Genomic DNA, 14,882 nt, shown 5'->3' on the forward strand with positions numbered 1-14,882 from the left:
AGTTGCAAACTTATTGTCGCACATCACTAATGTAGTCCATAGCTACACACCTCTTCAACTAACAATTCATTCATACATGATATCACAAGATCTGTTAGCACTAACTTGTACTTGCTATTCACAACAAAGTACTGCTATAGACTCTACAAGTAGTATTCTGTATACAGGATGATTTGAAATGTAATGTAATAAACTACTTCTACTAACTGTGAAAATTGTTATGGTCATAACCATTCTCCATTATGAGTGACACATGTAATGAAATGTATGATAGTTGAATCTTCTGACCATGAGCAAGGAACAAATCATGTTAATATGAAAAGACACAACATAATACTGGGAATGACTAGACAACTTCAACATTATCACACTATACTGACATAATTCCACACATCTTACAGATGATCAGATACAAAATATTTCATACATGTTGTACATGGAAGAGTTGATGGTCTAGTTCCAGCTGAGGTCATCTCGTTGTAATGTGTTCTGTAGAGATTTCATGCTGTACAAAAGTTTACAATTTTTCTTAAGAGTAGTTGGGCAGGATGACTGTTTCGGTTTAACTGTTGTTATAATTTCTACCTCTCCATCAGCAGGAATGGTGACTGAAGAGCTTCTATGATGAGTGGCAGGACGTTTGTGTTGACGACATTTAGACTGAGTGTTGATGATCTTGATGTGTTCAGCCTTACTAGTCAGTCTGGCTTCAATGTAATAATACAATTCATCTTTAGTTGTAATAGTTCTTCAGGACTCCACTTGTTTCTTGTAACATCCTTACCAACTCTTGTTGTTCACTACAGTAGAACACATGCAGTCATGTAATGTACCATCACAACTTGTATGAATATAATATTGTGGAATTGTTGTCATACCAAAAGTAGTGGGAGCTGCACTTGTAGTGATACAACAATTAAACACAAATACCTAGCACATCTGTTGCCTCAACATTCACAGATGATAATTTTACTCACAAATGTGATAAACACTTGTACTATACAGAATTCTAAAATAATTATGTATACAGGCAACCTATACTCTTTTCTAAACGTACGCCAACATTTAACAACACCGACTTAGACAATGATAATTACAGTCTCAAACTCAACTTTTAGTCTTAACAGCCTCCCTCAAATAAGTTTAACCTATCCCTACACCTAGAAATCTACTCTGAGATAATCTACTTTAGCTAACCTTCCTCATATTTATTAGTTATCCATCCCCAAACAAGTTTAATATAAACTCGAAGGGTTAAGTGTTGTGTTTAGCTCCCATCACCTTATGCAGTATGATTCTAATAAATTCGGGCAGTTACTCGTGTGTGATGGCTGGTGTAAGCAAGTGTAACAGAAAGAACTTATAGTGTTGTAGCGATTGTGTAGTAAAGTGTATTAGAAAGTAGTTAGGTTATTCTAGAGTGGTTAGTTTTGTGCTTGTTCTATTTAAAGATTGCCCTGAGGATCGCCTTAGTGTTGTCTGCCAACGTGATCACATTCTTGGTGGAATTGCTATGAGGTGAGTATTGTAGAAATGCTGTAGACAGTATAAATAATATTAAAATGTTAAGAATATAACTTTTGCTGATTCCGTTATTCCATATTCCGGGTTTTACTGCTTCCCAACACACTTGGGCAAATACAGTACAGTTATGAGGAGAATTTATTTAAGGAATGCTGCAAAAACAACACAATGTAACTTGCTAAAACAACTAAACTAATCCTACAAGTTCGTTCTACGGTTAGGAATATACTTACTGATTGTCTATCACAAACCTCTTTAAACACAACTCCACTAAGACAGCATGGTTGATCATGTGCGTGACATTGTAAATCACTAAAACTATTCAAACTAATCCAGTTAGTTCATTCTACGACTAGAAATAGATTATATGAATACTTACTGATATTCTCATCACCAAAAATCACAGCAATTTGATGACTAGAGAAAATCGCTCCGAGCCAGACGACGAGGAAGTACAATATAACACTTAAAACATTGCCTATGCTTGTGTGTACGAAAAATACAGCACTTGGGGGTGCCGCGAGGCAAACATAGCACTTGGCTTCACCTCGTGGTGTATTAGTCTCTCAGCACACTCCCTCGTGCTGTATTGTCCGTACACACAAACAGCAGTGCTTTAACTATAACATAAGCTACTTTTTAGGCTGTATGTACACTGTACATCTCAATATGACAGGTTCCACTGTTTAAACATACTACATTTAACAAAATTTAATAAGTAATACACAAGAATGCATGCACGTACACAGACACACAAACTCATACACTCACGCATGCACACCCACAGCGATTGTGAAGACTTTAGTTGCTGTATTCACACCACAGAAACATTAGGGCTGAGCAATACTACCGTTTTAGCGATATATCGCGATATTTTGAAAGTATCGATATCGCGATATTTTGTTATTAACTATCGTGATACCACGCCTGTACATTACTGTCATTAAAAATCCATTTGTTTGCAGTAGTTGGCTAAGAATCCTTGTAAATGATAAAGTCCACCCATCTGGTTACCCCCTGCAGAGAGGTGTGAACACCATAACAACCACAAAGCATGTGTTACAATAACTGTTACTGAAACAAGGATGATAGTGGCTAGTTTGCTATCACCTATAAGGACTTCCTGCAGGAATGCTGAGCAATACACTATGTGGCACCAGCTATGATTGACTTATTTATAAGTATCATTAACTATTCAGTATCGTGAATAGTGACTTTTAGTATCGATCGTGATACTAAAATGGCAGTATCGCTCAGCCCTAAGAAACATAGGGACATTTGTGCACTACCAAGGTGATAAGGTAAATCCTCCTTGGGACAGGACTAGTACCCCACATATTATCCACTATGATATAACCAGCCACGTGGACATCACTAAACTACACCTCATGTCATATCTCAGTACCTAATGGAATATCTGTAGCTTTGTACACAAAAACAATACTCACGTGCGCATGTACACACACACATTATCTGAACAGTTGATGTGACTGTTCTATTAGAGTCTTTGTTACATGTTTACAATGTTAGTGTATGTTCTATTAGAGTAATCTAATTGAGCTCGGGTCTTTATCTATCTGAACAAATTCACTAATTTGTAACTTGTAACTTGGCACATGGGTGTTCAAATGTGTCACTGTTGATGTATGTATAGTCAAGTCATAGTAATCCATATTGTATTACAGTGTAACCTCTCTGTAATGGACACAAGAATTTTTGGAATACTAGCATGATGTATACTATCAGGGATTTTCTAGGGGGGGGTGGGAGGGAGGCAAAGGGGCATTTTGCCCCTCCTGAAAATAATCCCCCCCCCCCCCCCGAACTCTGCCTCAACCAGCCTGAGTAAACAGGTGATTTAGCCTAATTTAAGTTCTCCCCCCCTCAATTTCTGAAAAACTTGGATTGCCCCCCCTCAATTTATTTTCTAGAAAAATCTCTGATACTATCCATCAATACATCCTCAGCTAGCAAAATTATTACCATCTCCTAGTAAAAACTGATTTTAGTACAGCGTATACAGTATGATCTTTACTCTACTTACTGACTTTGGTATTGCATCTGATACTGATTGATGCATGCAATGATTGCACCACTTCCACACCAATCTATAGGAGTGTTACTTTTGTTACAAGAAGTAAGACACAGGAGCTGTTTCCATGCAGCAAACATTATAGTACCCGTATAACCACTTTAGATTTACTTTTTTTATTACACTCAGATTATTTGTCTTAAGCTGATACAGTGAATAAATGTATATACCTGTGCATCGGTGAAAGCATCAGTTTGTTGGTCAGTTATACATGTTTGGGCTTGACGATGCCTAACCACACTGCCAAGCTGTTGTGAAGGATAGTTGGCCTTTGGTTAATACTTTTTGGCAGAATAAAAATCCTACAGTACTGTTGTGTTACTGTATGATTACAAAATTTACACATAATTTCCTTTGATGTCTAGAGGCTTAATGAGGGTATTAAATCCAATAGAAACCTGTAGCAGGGTTACTAAGTAACCTAAGGCCTAGCTCATGGTTGTTTACTACACTGATCAAACGAGCATTGGCAAAGCCAAATACACAATATCCTTACTGTTAGCTTACTTTCTGGACAAGACACGCATCATTTGGGCTAATGCACTAGTGCCACAAGTTGTGGTGCTGACACCATCAACTCAAAAAGTGGATCTTGATGCCAGTTTGCTAGTTTCTTTCACTCTTTCTGTACTTGCTTCACTCAGACAAAGTTTCTAAACTACTTAGAACGAGCCGACACACCGCTTCAGCACAGCTACTATACACCATGCTGCAATGTTAGTGTGCACTGACACAATTAATAAACTCAAAGGGTATCTCTCCATGCTAGCAGCCATTTTTCCACTTGTTATAGCTTACTTTCTGTACTAGACAAGTGTCATCGGTGCTCATCCAAGCATAGTAGCTACTATGGTGTGGTGCTGACACCTCAAAGGATAAATCTCGATGCTAGTATACCCACAGTGCCACTTTCTCTCAATCTTTCTTTGCCTGCTTCGCTCAATGAAACTTTCTAACTACTTAGAATGAGCTAACATCGGTTTCTAGGCTATTTAGCGCCCCTCTGATGATGTGAGTAGCGTTCACCAACATCGTCATTGGGTCACTAAATCGCGTAGAAACCTTGTCGGCTCATTCTAGAAGTTATGAATATGGCTTCTATCTTACAATAGTTAGTAGTACTATTCCAGTCAAAATGTACACCAAACAATTAACCAATCAGATCACTTGTTAACATGTTAACCACACCTCTGTAATTAAAGGACATCTCCTCTGAGCTAAGTCCATATTGTTTAAACCATTACACTATATGTTGCTATGCTCTTATTAGCCTACCATTTGGCTATACATTACAAGTTACAGATATTCCATTAGGTACTGAGATACGACCTGTTATGTGATGAGGTGTAGTTAATGATGTCCACATATTATGCGGATGATCGTATATGTGGGATACCAGTCTTGCTCACCTAAAGGATTTACCAATACTGACTCTTGTCTCCTCAGTAGTGCACAAGTGTTTCTACGAATGTGTATATGGCAACCAAAGCCTTCACATTTGCTCTGTGTGTGTGTGTGTGTGTGTGTGTGTGTGTGTGTGTGTGTGTGTGTGTGTGTGTGTGTGTGTGCGCACGCAAGCATCTGTGTGCACTAGTGTTCGTGTGTGTCATTTATTAGGATGCCTATATAGTGGAACTTCTCATACTGAGATGTACATTCAAGTTGAGTTGGTGGTATATTGAAGTTTGGGTGAGATGAAAGTACAAGGAGGGAGTCTAAAGGTTGTTGTTTACCTTTTAGGTGGCTTCTTTTCCCCTCGGTTGCTAGGTAATTAATACATTTTTACAATTTATTTTCCACTTTTCTTGTAGCATTTGAGTTGCATAATGATTGCATGGGGCGTGAGCATGATTGTGGGCTTTAAGTTCACCAGGACACTTCGGATTAATACTACAGGTATGAGAACACTAGTAATGAGTATTTAAATTACAGTACGGTACTATTCGAGGGTCTGGTACTATTAAAATTATTTTCATAAACAAGGATAAAACCCTTCAAATAGTAGTACCACACTGTGGTACTATTTAAAGGTGCACACAAAATGAGTAAATATGGTAAACAAACACAAACACTTACCCATTGGTAACAAGGTGATCTTGTCTTCTCTACTGCAACCATTTCAGGTGCCATCCTATAGCAAGACATGTTGTCATGACAACAGGCACATCACTAGGGGCATGATTCATATGTAAAGTACAGTGGAACTTTTCTTATCTGGGTGGTCTGGTATATACCCACTGTCTGCATCTCAGAAATGTCTGTAACTAACAATAACATGCTAATGTGCTAAAGTGACTACCTTAAATGTTATAATTGCTGTCAGTTAATGCTATGCAGTTTAATGGGCAGAGGAGAAAGTCACTACAGAACATTCATGGTCACTTCCCTGGGCTGTAAAAATGCAGTATCACCTAATCATTCACAGCATTGCCTTTGTGAAAAAGACAATAAGTGACAAAGTGAACTATGAATAATATTATGCTCTCTGCATGTTGCAAGGATTTGGAAATCTTCAGTATTGTAATGAGCTATGTACCCTTTCAGTTGTGGCTTCAATCTTTGGCAAAGCTACTCAACATATGACTATTGTTGTTGTTGTTTATGACAGAATTGAGCACTTGCTTCTTAACGTGGTAATGTCATTTAGGAAGGTTTGTGAGACACATACAATATGACATGTAATTCACATTATTAGACTTGATATTGATATTGAGGTCTAGTCTAGCATAGTCAGATCCTCAGCATAGCCTTACGACAAGGGAATGGTTGTGCCAGACTAACTGAGGTGTTGGGATTGAACTTATTCTGATATGTGACCAAACCACAAACACTACAACATGTATATACATATTCAGGAATTCTCTAATTAATACTCACCAGTAACAATTTTCTCTTCATTACATGTGAGACATCTGTGCTGTTATGTTATGCTGAAATCAACTACAAGGAGAATTGAAACATTAGAAAGTGGCCAGGCTGAAAATTGACACAGTCAAAAATCTAATGCTGCAATAACTTTATATGCTATACAGGGGGTAGACTACCAAACTAAACTTCTTCAAACAAACACAAAACAGCTTACCAAGATACACATCTTCCATTAAATGTTATGTACATAGCTCCATATATCACCAGGTCCCTGACTTGAACTCATCCTGTGTGTATTTTCCACCCTGTGTGTTAGATAACAGTGTGGCTATTAGTAGTAATAATAACAAGTCACCATTCAGGATAAGGAAAAATAGTCTATAACTGACCTCCCTTATTTCACTGTTGCTGATTTCTATGGTCTCAACTCAAATGCATTTTTTGCGTGCCCACAGCTGACCAAAAGGCCAGCTGTGGGCGCGCACTTAATTGGTTTACTGAAATTCTTTTCATAAAAACATGTGCGTGTACCTATCTATGTTTGTCCGTACGCACCCACATGAGCAAATCGTTTTGGTGGTAAAAGCAGTCAGCCTATGAAATTAAACACTAAATGAAGCCCATATTAAACTCGAGCATTTGCACTAGGTGGTTTCATTTTGCCGGTTTGAAATACGGGTGTAGCGACTCTCTATAAACTTCGTGAACCACCTTCCCATTGGTCTCTTCATGTATTTAACTACCGAAAAACACCATAGCAGGCCTCTTAGGCTACTAGGAAATATGCATCGCTTCGACTCGAAAGGGGTGTGTTCCTACGTATGCGAACGAAAATGAAGGGCAGCGTTGAGGTTTTGTGGAGAATTTGCAAAACACTATATAGACAAACTATAAAACTGTTGAGAAGATATTTCTGTGGTTAATAAGTTGTTGAAAGCAGTTTGTTCGAAATGCTCTTCCTTAGCAATGCATATATTGCAGACAATTATGAAATAATTCACCAATCTGAAATTACACTAACTATGCATGCATAATTGCATTAGCTACTACAAAACAGAAGCCTTAGTTAAATATATTTCCAACTATACTACTGCCTGGCTTTTAGAAGTAGCACAACATCAACTTGTTTTATTTATACACTTGTGTGCTTACATTTGTGACCGGATCTACGAAAACCCAAGCCTCTTATGCCAATAACTTTAGGAGTTACAGCCCTACAAAGTAGCAACAACAGAAAAATCGATTTATACAGCAAGTATAGGGAAAATAAATTACAGGCGCGTACAAAAACCGTTGTAACTTACCAATGGATTGAGGTACGGGGTTAATATTTTCACAATCATGTTTGCCATGAACAGGGGAATCAATTACTGGGTAAGTTGTTCCTTTACTCACCTTTCTTCACTGCATAAAAAGGCAAAATCCGTGAAGAAAAATCAATCACGTACGATCACTTTGACGTGATGTAAACAAATGCTCATAACTTCCGTATCCTTGGGTCTACTGCAACGAAACAACTCCTCTTGAGCAGGCGAACAAGATGATATCCAGGGTTTTATTGTTAGTCCCTTCCTTCACTAAGAAAGAGCGTTCAAAAATTTATGACAATAATACACAAGTATTTCACCCAATGTATTCAGTGCTTTATACTGTAAATTTAGGCATTATGTCGGATTTTTGCAGATCCGGTCACATTTTGTAACAACATGATTCATTACTGGTAACTACTAACCAGTACATACCACACCAGAAGACACCAGACACATTATAACAACTGGTTGGTGTGTGACTGAATATATCCCCTGATAACAATTACTAAACAGCACAAAGTGACTATGTCACTTCATCATCAGTTATCTACCACCTGTTATACACTGTTACTAGTGAAGGGCAGTATGACAAGTGCAATCCAGTTACTATGGAAATTACACACTATTCTCATTATAAACAGTACTGTAGCCATGACTTGTTACGACATAACAACACCTTACATGGTATAGAGTAGAGAGAAAGAATTAGGACAAAAAGGAGCTCAAAATAAAGTCCATGGTGCATGCATTGAAGCTGCCATGGTTGACAAAAAGGCACGTCTTGAACTGAAGTGACATCAAATTCCAAGTCCACAGCCTTAAGGGTGTTTGCAGCAATATGCAACTTTGTGTTACTACTTGTACTTACACAATGTGTAACTATTAAAATTGCTTAAATCAAAACTAGTCCTTCAGTTTTTACAGTAGCACACTGCAAACCACATTGAACAATCTTCAGCTTATAACTCACAACTCTACGTTTAAATAGTATTAAAACACAGTGTACATAAACTTAAGTGAGCACTACAAGTGTGTTCCACCATTTAAAACCTTGTGTTCTCATCACCCTAACTAGCAAAGCCACAAGGCAACACACAACATGTAAACATAGAGACTAATTCATCAGTAAATCTCGTCATTGTGTCAATACAGTGAAACAGTTCAACTCTACCAAAGTACACATACAGCTACCTTGTAGAAAAATACTCTATACTATAAAGCCTTATGATTATCATCATACAGTACGGTAGTACTGTTTTTATTACTTTTGAAATACCATTAATGGAAAATACCGCATGAGGATAGCAGACATGGGGCCAAGTACATTTAAATGTACTGTAGTAAGTACAAGTACTTTTGAGTTTTCAAAGTACAAGTACGTACTCCAACTGAAATCACAAGAGTACTTAAGTAAAGTACAAGTACAGTACATTTTCCTATAGCACAGTTTATGTAGCCGTCCATAATAAGTTAAGCTTGAGGTACAAACATGCAAAGTACAGTTTTTGTATTCACAGAACTAGCACACTGCACAGTAATCCTAAAATTTATAAATTAATGTTAAGTCTTAAATTCTTTTCCTACGCTGCTAAATAACCCCTTAATTGGGATAAATGATACAGGTACTGAAAGAACATCTTTTGCCACAATGGAAAGGTAAGGATATATATTGCTTTGCGATAATCTTTCCAAAAAGTTTACAGGATTGATTTTTTTTTTCCGGTACACATGGGGTTTCCAAGTAGTCATCCAGTTCAGCATGTAAAGTAATTTCAGTTACAGTAGTTGAGTTGTCTTCTTCACAAGTAGTGATGTCTGGCATAGAAGAATGCATGCACTATAAATAATACTTTCTTACCACCAATTCAACAAACTACTCCTTACAGTGGTTGCACTTAACCTTACAGACTCAAACTTTAGGAATCACAAGCTACGTATTTTAGGACAGCAGGTACTTTCAGGTTTTGGTCAACCATTCTCTTCAACTCTCAATTAAAATAACAGCATTGTTTTTATTACAACAGAATTATGGGTACAAACTACAATGTTTGCGGTACTTAAAGTATTTACAAGTACTTACAAGTATTTTAAGTACTCCAGTACATACAAGTACTTGGCAAAATACTTGAGTATAAGTACAAGTACATTGCATTAAGTATGAAAGTATTTCAAGTACTTTCAAACTTGTACTTAAGTGTACTTAAGTATAAGTACTCGTGTACTTGGCCCCATGTCTGGAGAGTACTGGAGAGTAGAGACCAATATGAATTAGTCTCAATACACCCAAGGCACTGTACAGTATTTTTCACACACACACACCCACACACACGCATGCATGCACACACACACAGAGGAGATGTTTCAACCAAACATTATATAGTTGCATGTCTTATGGATCATTTATCTTGAATACTCAAACTACTTCATTTTCAGTGGTCAGACTATTGGTCAGTGTTCATATAGTCTAAATACTAGTTAAAGTACCGCCGCACGTACAATATGGAAATAAAAGCACAAAGACGTGGGTGAAAGACTAATATAGCACGAAACCATGCCCGAGTACTTTTATTTTCATATTGTACAAGCATAGCGGTGCTTTAACTGGTTTAGAATGCTTTCTTGTCATCTTAGTTGGAGCGCTCGTTTCGTGAATTCGAACCGCATCGGTTTTCAGCCATCAGACAATCGGTAAGTGTCTATGTAGTACAGTTGTGGTAGTAATACAAGCAAATAGTATATTTTTGGCTACTTTTGGCGATTAGCACGAGATCTTGTTTTCGTATTTATTTTCCAATCAATGCGTAACTGTTCTTTATTTTCCACAACTGTACTTTATTGTGACGCAAATGGAAAATATAGCATACTTGAATACGTTACGGAAAATAGAGCACTCTTTTCGCTTTGATCTCGCCAACGCAAAGTACTTTAATTCTAGTTGTAGAACAACCAACAAGATTAGATTAGCTAGTTAAAGAGATTTACATAACAGTTGTGTGTTTGAAAGGAAATATTAACTGTACTGTACACCAGGGTAAGGCATGATGTCATAACACATACCATGTTACATAATCAATTGAATTCCAATAATAATTACTGTAAATGATAAAATAAAAACTAATGTACTGGCTGGTAGTGTTGTGAAGTTGATTGTATTTTTTAAGGTATGCAATTTTTGCGAACACTCGCTTTCATATGCACATGTATCATGCAGACTACGATGTGTGATGTGTGATCAATGACAAATATGTGACCAGGACTGTGAAAAACAGGGCACGTGGGCACAAACTACACCCTGTCACATAACAGGTCATTGGAACAGAATATTTGCATTCTGTAACTTGCATCATAAAGCCAATTAAATGCTTACTACGGGCTAAACATGCCATTGCCATAGTGTAATAGCATTAAAAGTTATGAACCAAGGATGTTTGAAAAAGGCAAAAATCATGTGCCCACTTGCCCTGTTTTCGCAGGCCCAGTCACGTATATCACAGTAACGCGGTGTACCAAGTGGGAGTAGGACATGATCAGATGATGACCTATTGCTATAGCACAATCAAACATGGAACTTTAACTTTGCACTGTTATTAAGAAGTAAATTTAAGAGTATACACATGTAGAATTTAGCTAGGAAAGTCACACAAATTGTTGGGGGCTAAAACGGTCTCTAGGAACACTGTCATCATTAAAAATTTAGTCAAAGCTATAATAGGGACTTTCATGGGCAGTGAAACAGGTGCAGTATTACATTTATAACCAAACCAAAATGTGTCTTCAGAGCATCTAAGCACTTTTACAGTTGCTGAATTTTAACTGAAACTAAATACTAATGCCTGAACAATCGCAACTCAATACAGAGGCTATAGAATGCTGTACCATGCCTCATAGGTGAGGGTTAGGGACACGCACACACTCGCGCGTGCGCAAGCACACACACACTTGCACACAAGCACACACACTTGCACACACATACACATGAGGCAAAGCAACTCCTTCAGTCACTGTGGCTTCCCAGTGAACCAGCATTGGGACAAGTCAGTACATCTCCTGGGATTCAACTATCAGGAGGCTATACCATGTCTCAGGTGAAGGGAGGTCCAACCTGAACCTTCACCCACTCAGTGAGACATGAACAGATGGCATTTGTATCCCTAGAAACCCAGTGATGTTACAGCTACACATGTACTAATACACACACACACACACACACACACACACACACACACACACACACACACACACACACACACTCACACCTTGACTATTAGTAGAAGCTTCTCCGGCTATAACATCTTGCCAGTACATTAGCTACTGGCCTAGCTAATGTCTGCCGCATTATTGGTCTGGCTTCTCATGAAAGTATCTATAAAATATTAAACATACATACTAAACAGAGATATTTAATTCACAAGATACAGACACACGTAGCACACATGTACAGTTACACATAGATTGTACATAACAACTTGTGAGCATAAGAGCCAAATAAATTTGACAGTATTAAACAAATAAACAACTACTTGATCCTCCAGCAACATTACTAAGAAACTATGGATAGAAAAACAATATCTTTGGTTACTGAGACTTACTATGTCAATCAGAGTAAGGCCAATCCAAATAAATTCTCTGTTTCCCGTTCACCGCCGGCATCTGGTTACTGTCAGCTCTAAATTATTCCATTACTCCGTATTCTTCCATTATTTTCCGGTTATTATTGCATACTGACAGACTCTATCTTGAAACATTTTCAGCTCACGTGTCAGCAGCGATATCAGTCTATCACGTCAGTACAGAATTCACGTTTGTGCTATTTTGCAACTTAAAAAGGAAAGAACAAGCTTAAGCATGCTTTTATGCAGCTTTTTAGTTTTGCCAGGCAAATAATGGCTTGAAAAGCTGCCAATATTGTAATGAAATAATGGAAACGGACCGCCCGTCTGCATGAAAATATGCCTGAGTCCAGGACGGGAAACAGAGAATTTTAATCCACTGGCTGGATGAACGGCTTTACACTCATGCAGCGTAGTAGGCACTATATAGAATATTACAAGAAAATGTCACAACACTGTAACAATGAAATCTCGTGTGAGTTATCATAAAGAAATAGCTCGTGCGAGTTATAAACACTACCAGACCCTTAAAAACATCGCGAAATTAGATCCGAAAAACAAACACGAGCGACATATACACAAGCACACAAGTGATCTTACCTGATACAAAACACATATTCCACAAGTAAACGCAACGCGACTATTGGAGGCCACAGTTCGTCAATCCTTTGGATTCGAGTCAGTTTGGATCAATCGGATTGATGCGCACGTGCCAGCACGTGACACTATTGGAGCTGACTTGATCCATATGCTTGAACCAATGAACAACCTTTGAAAGTTTTGTTGGTAGCAGTGGTCATGGATCACATTAGGACATTCATCATGAAACTCATGCAATGAATATGCTAAAGTTCATAATATAATATTTTATATGTCTAGTTCAGTGCATGTTCACTTGAAAATTATAGCTAGCTAATTTTTAAATGAGTTTTCATCAGTTTTCATGATGAATATGATGTCCTGTGAAAATATGCATTTTCATGGCCACTGATAAAAGCTACCACATACCAGGCCAGCCTGCCATACTGATTGAGTTAATCGAAACTTCACTTTTCAGTCATTTCATGTGAGGTCTGATCTTTCAGCAAATGTTTATCATTGGTTAGCTCCAGATGCATGTGAATTGTCAAGCATGCACAAGCTCCAGTATGATTAAAGCCTTGTGCTTCTTCCAGTGCTTAATATGGTGTTGAGTACATTAATTTTGTAACAGCTGTATAGCTACAATTAGTGAGGTGAGTATAGCTAGCTATATTGAGTCAGTATATTGCACAGTAATATTGTGCCATAGCTAGTGATTCAGAGTCAGGAGATTCGCAACAGCTACCCTGTATAGCTATTAGCCATAATACTTATAATGATTGTAACTCCAATATGCACGAGGAATCTGGGATAATTATCCCTCCTTTATTGATCGGTTTCATGTGTCCAGTTTTCTTGACTGAACATCTGTGCATGGGACATTTGCAAAGCGTTCATGTATATAGAATTTGAAGCTGTCAATTCATTCTAGCTATATGCAGGGCATCATATAGCAAGTTCATATACTATACATGTTAACCAAGTTCATATACTATACATGTTAACCATGCCTGTATACTATACATGTTAACCATTGTTCATGTGAATGACAAATGAGTCATGCACATGAACAATCAAGATCCTCTAAATAATATTAGCTAACTATACTAGTTAGTACCATGATGTAGTGAATAATTTTAAAGTCAACATTGCATGTTGTGATGGTGCTGTATAGATGTATTATATCCTGGGTGTAGCTATGGACCATGATCAGTGCTGATGTTGGTGATTTTAAAATTTTGTTTCAGATTTAGATTACTTATAGATGTAATAATGTTTAGTGTATTAACACTATCATTATAATTATAGTGACCTCCTACCCTTTTGTCTTTGCCAGCTCTTAGGTATGCTGTACTTGTATGCATGTGGTGACCACTGCACAGATTCATTTTTCAACAGAAGCTACAAACTTGTTGTATACTTTCCATGATCATGAGAGGGTTAGAAAACACAACTGGTTTAGATATAGCTAATAGTACACTTCTCATCTCATTTGTCTATACTTTGTGTATGTATGTGCAATGTCATATTATAATTCAAAAGTTAGCTATATAGCTCTATACCGGTGTAATACATCATTGTGACAAGTATGTGATGTCATGACAAAGAGAGTATAATATTATGTTCCTAAACATTTGTGCGATATAGGCCTGCCACCTGAGTCAAATATAAAATGCTTTTAGGAATTTCCCAAAATTTCCACCTATTGTGCTGTTCAGTACTCCCATTATGCTTACATTATGCTCCTAGGTTAATAACATTTCTTATAATAATCTTTGAACATTTTAATCAGTGAACGCTCTATTAGAGTATTTCACTACAAAGTGACTATTCTATATATTAGAGAGTATATCAATCTAAGGAGCTATGTACAATGCATTTAAGTGCTATTATTGC

General features: G+C 37.4%; 2 long non-coding RNA genes across 3 annotated transcripts in view; both read right to left on the reverse strand.

Moving 5' to 3' along the window:
• The window catches only part of LOC136257936 (uncharacterized), a 115,360-nt gene extending 102,231 nt beyond the window's left edge, over positions 1-13,129 (reverse strand). The window contains exons 1-2 of the long non-coding RNA XR_010702337.1: positions 13,005-13,129; positions 12,051-12,157 (exon numbers count right to left, since the gene is read on the reverse strand). This is a non-coding gene — a long non-coding RNA (uncharacterized lncRNA). The remainder of the gene's footprint in view (positions 1-12,050; positions 12,158-13,004) is intronic.
• LOC136257955 (uncharacterized) lies at positions 294-8,329 on the reverse strand. Of its 2 annotated transcripts, none has more exons than XR_010702453.1 (5): positions 7,880-8,329; positions 6,699-6,789; positions 6,494-6,556; positions 5,693-5,747; positions 294-800 (listed from the first exon to the last, which is right to left on the reverse strand). It is a non-coding gene; the product is annotated as an uncharacterized lncRNA (long non-coding RNA). The 2 variants fall into 2 exon arrangements; XR_010702455.1 differs by lacking the exon at positions 7,880-8,329 and adding an exon at positions 6,874-7,834.
• Positions 13,130-14,882: the final 1,753 nt, after the last annotated feature.

This window comes from Dysidea avara, chromosome 6 (assembly GCF_963678975.1).
Source record: "Dysidea avara chromosome 6, odDysAvar1.4, whole genome shotgun sequence".
Classification (NCBI taxonomy): Eukaryota; Metazoa; Porifera; class Demospongiae; order Dictyoceratida; family Dysideidae; genus Dysidea; species Dysidea avara.